This window comes from Amblyomma americanum, chromosome 1 (assembly GCF_052857255.1).
Source record: "Amblyomma americanum isolate KBUSLIRL-KWMA chromosome 1, ASM5285725v1, whole genome shotgun sequence".
Taxonomy (NCBI): Eukaryota; Metazoa; Arthropoda; class Arachnida; order Ixodida; family Ixodidae; genus Amblyomma; species Amblyomma americanum.
The window spans coordinates 190420197-190425834 of NC_135497.1; the positions used below are offsets into that span (position 1 = coordinate 190420197).

General features: G+C 44.0%; 1 non-coding gene across 1 annotated transcript; it reads right to left on the reverse strand.

Annotated features, from left to right (window-relative positions):
* Nucleotides 1-3111: 3111 nt before the first annotated feature.
* Nucleotides 3112-3185, reverse strand: TRNAS-UGA (transfer RNA serine (anticodon UGA)). The gene has a single exon. It is a non-coding gene; the product is annotated as a tRNA-Ser (tRNA).
* Nucleotides 3186-5638: the final 2453 nt, after the last annotated feature.

Genomic DNA, 5638 nt, shown 5'->3' on the forward strand with positions numbered 1-5638 from the left:
AATGTTACCGACCGATTGGAAAACTTTATTTTATCATCATCATCAGCAGCAGCAGCAGCCTGACTGTAGCCCCAAGAGGTTAGAGACCTGAGTCCAGGGCCTCATTATCTGTTCCAATCGGGGTTGCCTGGTCGATCAGTCTGCGCTGGTCATCCTGGTTTGTGCTCTCGAAACAGTGGCTTCCCATTGGGAGGAAGGGGTTGGGTGTGGGTATGGGAGGTTGGGTTGGGGGTTTGGGTGGGTCACTATTATCATCGTCGTCATCAGCCCGACTACGCTCACTGCAGGAGAAAGGCTTCTCCCATGGCTCTCCAATTATTCCTGTCCTTTGCCAGCTGCGCCCACCTTATGCCTGCAAACCTCTTAATCTCATCCGCCCACCTAACCTTCTGCCAAACGTTGCCAGGTTCAGATTGGGTGGCTATGTGCCAATATATGCCTGGTGAACAGCAAGCTATTAACACAGACAATTTGCGCAGAAATTGTTCATCCGGGCAGTGATTTTACTAGGTACATGATCGATACTTTTGATGGATCATGGAATTCTTTAGTAAATGTGGATTCACAATACGGGCCTCTTGCCGTTCCTTGGTCCGGGTTGCGTTCTGCTTTCGGTGCGTTAGGTATGCACACTGCCCGCGGACAATTGTCTGATGTTGGTGAACGTAGCACGGCGACAGGCCGTGCGTATGCCTAATCCACTTACAGCCGCTTGCTCCGACCTCCAGCATCACAGGTGCTGATAACAGGGTTAGACACGCGCATCACATTTCACTGTGCGACGTTCACCAACATGGCAGCCAAGGATCCGGGGTCCGCCGTCAGAAAAAAGGATATCGGAATTTCTGCTGGAACCCCTGGTGCGCCGATAACCGGGGCCAATGTACCCTGTCCAATCCCCCACCGTGGGTACGTACCATTCAACCAGAGGCCAAAATCATCATCATTACCATCATCATCAACAACCGGGGCCAGGCCAGATACGGGCCAGGCGCGAACGTAACGAACTGAAAGTAGAACGTCACGCTAAGCCTGTTTCGCGACACAAAAACTTGTCTCCAGATTTTCTTTTTTGTAATTGTCGAGTTTAACGTCTCGAACCGACACATGGGGTATGAGGAACACCGTAGTGGAGGGCTGCAGAATAATTTAGCCCAAATGGGGATCTTTAACATGCGCCACTTGTGGCTGCAGCACACGGGTATTTTTGTATTACACCTCCATCGAAATATTGCCGCCGCGGCAGGAATCGAACTGGCGACCTTGGTATCAGCAGACGACCGCCAAAGGCACTACGGCGCCTCCGATATGGGGTTCATTGTGTAAACAGACCTTAACATAACGTAAGAGGACCAAAATTGGAGCCTTCCTCAATAGCCATGGATATCCGCATACCTAGTGTACAAAAGTAAGCGAAAAATGGTTGCATTTGCGCCTTCCGCGAGCTGTGCATCAAAACAGGTGTTTAAAATAACTTCCTGTGAATTAAACATCAGGCCCCAGCAGCAATACAGACAATCCCTTACCAGCATTTGTAACGGTGGCAAGCTGAGTGCGATTTGGTACGGGCCTCCTTACGCTCGAAATTGTTCATTAACTGGATTAAATATGCTGAGAATTTTTTTGTGAGAACATGACTGTGACCCCTATCTCGCGAAATTCAGTACATACAATTTTAACAGCTTTTCAGAGTATGTTGCACAGCTTGCGCGTTGCTTCCCGCGTTAAGGCTTCCAAGATGCCCGCAGCATCGAGCAGGCTTTTCCATTACGCTCGTCCAACCAGGATCAGTTGTAACGATACTCACGCATTGTAAAAACGAAGTGAGTACCCAAAAAGAGACGCGACTATAGTGAGGAGAGCAATGGATCTGTCGTAATGTCTTCCCTTCTGCCGTAACGTGGGCTTACGTTTTGCGCTGGTATATTTACAAATGCGACACCTACCCCAAACCCGATCTGCGCTGAATAATAATAATAATTGGTTTTTTGGGGGAAAGGAAATGGCGCAGTATCTGTCTCATATATCGTTGGACAGCTGAACCGCGCCGTAAGGGAAGGAATAAAGGAGGGAGTGAAAGAAGAAATGAATAGGTGCCGTAGTGGAGGGCTCCGGAATAATTTCGACCACCTGGGGTTCTTTAACGTGCACTGACATCGCACAGCACACGGGCGCCTTAGCGTTTTTTCTCCATGAAAACTTAGCCGCCGCGGTCGGGTTCGAACCCGGGAACTCCGGATCAGTAGTCGAGCGCCCTAACCACTGAGCCACCGCGGCGGGCATCTGCACTAAAGGAGTAGGTGATTTGTGGTCAACCGTCTCTGGTTGTCGTTGGTCTCGCAAGGTTAATGACACTCCCATAAAGAGAGATCAGCTCAGAATCTGGCGAAGGCAAAAAGAAGTGCGTAAAAAGTGTGCCTTATATTATTTAAAGGAAATTTGAGTTTTTAGAGATGAACACATCGCGGAACGTCGCAAACCTCGTCTTCCTCATCTTCGGGTGAATCATGAGCTTGCCGTTAAAAAATATAAACACTGATCGAACTGTTCGTTTATGCGGTTGAATGTAAGTAAATAAATGTTATTTGACTCATTCATTCGTTGTGCTTACCTAAATGAAGCTTTAGAATTTGAATACGCTCGGAGTGCCTTGTGCTTGTCAGTAAATGGAACGAGGAAAACGCTACGGACGAGGATGATGAGCGCAGTGTAGGTCGTAATTTCTAATCTGTAGCATATTTCCTTCCCATGTGATGCCTAGCATTTCCTCTGTATACTGAGAAAGAATTTGATATATATATATATATATATATATATATATATATATATATATATATATATATATATATATATATATATATATATATATATATATATATATATATATATATATATATATATATATATATATATATAGCAGACAAGGTTAATTAAATGATGGACTCGTTTTTGACAAACATATGAAGGGAGCCAACAGTCACTGAAACCAAGGTGCATAGGGGAATGTTTTTTTTTATTTTTTATGTGTAGCGCTAATCATTGGGATAATAATAATTAAATTAATCTATCGCTTTAAGAAGATTACTTATAAAGCAGCAGAAAAAACAACCATGCCGCCGGTGAGATCCGAACCCACGACCTCCGAATATCACGTCCGGTGCTCTTACCAACTGAGCTACGGCGACTGCTGTCCAATCTGCTGCTCTCGTGGGTATTTATATTTATTGTGTGTAAGCGAATCTTGAGAGTGTTCACCAGCGCCACCCCCGTCCATAGCGGCGGACGTAGCACGTCCTGTATATATATATATATATATATATATATATATATATATATATATATATATATATATATATATATATATATATATATATATATATATATATATATATATATATATATATATATATATATATATATATATATATATATATATATATATATATCCTCATCAGCCTTACTACTCCCACTGCTGGGCAAAGGCCTCTCCCAGATCTCTCCAATTAACCCTGTTCTTTGCCAGCTGCATCCACCCTATGCCTGCAAACTTCTTAATCTCATCCGCCCGCCTAAGACTCTCTGCCGCCCCCTGCTACGTGTGCCTTTCTCTATAGGAATCCACTACGTTATCCTTAAGGATCAGCGGTTTTCTTGCCTTCGCATTACATGCCCTGCCCAAGCCCATTTCTTTCTCTTGATTTCGACTAGAATGTCATTAACCCGCGTTTATTCCCTCACCCACTCTGCCCGCTTCCGGTCTCTTAACTTTACACCTATCATTTTTCTTTCCATGGCTCGCTGCGTTGTGCTTAACTTAAGCTGAACTCTTTTCATTAGCCTCCACGTTGTACACTTTTCTCTTGAGGGAAATTGGTAAACATGCCACTCATGATCTGCGAGAACCTGCCATATGCGCTCCACCCCATTCTTATCCTTCTAGTTATTTCCCTCTCAAGATCCAGATCAGCTGTCACTACCTGCCCTAAGTAGACGTATTCCTTCACAACTTCCAGGCTCTCGCTGCCAATTGTGAACTGTTGTTTCCTTGCTAGACTGTTGATCATTACCTTGTTTTTCTGCACGTTAATTTTTAGACCCATCGTTCTGCTCTGCCTGTTTAACTCATTGATCATGATTTGCAGTTCACCTCCTGAGTGACTCAGCAAGGCAATGTCATCAGCGAATCGCAGATTATTTAAGTATTCTCCATTTATTCTTATCCCCAACTGTTCCCAATTCAGGTCTCGGAATACCTCCTGTAAACAGGCGGTGAATAGCATTGGCGAGATCGTGTCTCCTTGCCTGACGCCCTTTCTTATTGGAATTTTATTGTTGACTTTATGGAGGACTATAGTAGCTGTGCAGTTGCTATATATATATTCCAGTATTTTGACATAAGGCTTTTCTACCCACTGATTACGCAATGCCTGTATGACTGCTGAGGTTTCCACTGAGACGAACGCTTTCTCGTAATCAATGAAAGCTATATATAGAGGTTGGTTATATTCTGCCCATTTCTCTATCACCTCATTGATAGTGTGAATGTGATCTATTGTAGAATATCCTTCACGAAACCTGCCTGATCATTTGGTTGATTAAAGTCTAAGGTTGCCCAGACTCTATTAGCGATTACCTTAGTAAATACTTTGTAGGCAATGAATAGTAAGCTGATCGGCCTGTAATTTTTCAAGTCCTTGGCGTCTCCCTTCTTATGAATTAAGATAATGTTTGCATTCTTCCAAGCTTCTGGCACAGTCGAGGTTCTAAGGCATTGCGTATACAGGGTGGCTAGTTTTTCTAGAACGATGTCCCCTCCACCCTTCAACAGATATGCTGTTACCTCATCCTCCCCAGCTGCTTTTCCCCTTTCTATTGCTCCTAAGGCTTTCTTTACTTCCTCTTTCGTTACTGGCGGGATGATACATTGCTCTGCGCTACTGTTTCTCTCTTTAACGCTATGATTACATAAGCTAGTGCACAGATTTGTGTAGAACTCTTCGGCTACATTAACTATCTTATCCATATTGCTAATGACATTGCCCTGCTTGTCTCTTAACGCACATATCTGGTTTTTACCTATGCCTAGTTTCCCCTTCACCGTTTTTAGACTACCTCCGTTCTTTAGAGCATGCTCGATTCTATCCATATTAAACTTCCTTATGTCTGCTGTCTTGCGCTTATTTATGAACTTCGATAGCTCTGTCAGTTCTATTCTGTCGGTAGGGTTAGACGCCCTCATGTTTTGGCGTTTCTTAATTAGATCTTTCGTCACCTGAGGGCTTGCCGGTATCGTGTCGAACCGTCCTACCGCCTATAGTTCTACTGCGCACTCCGTAATGATAGCTGTCAGATGATCGTTAATTGTATGAAGATCAAGATCTTCTTCCTCAGTTAAAGCCGAATATCTGTTCTGCAGCGCTATCCTAAACTCCTGTACTTTCCCTCTTACGGCTAACTCATTAATGGACTACTTCTTCACTAGCTTCTTCCGTTCCCTCCAAGTCTAAGCCAATTCGAGACCTTACCATTCTGTGGTCGCTACAGCGCACCTTTCCGAGGACGGCCACATCCTGAACGATGCCAGGTTTAGCGCATAGTATGAAGTCGATTTCATTTTTAGTCTCACCAATGGGGCTCA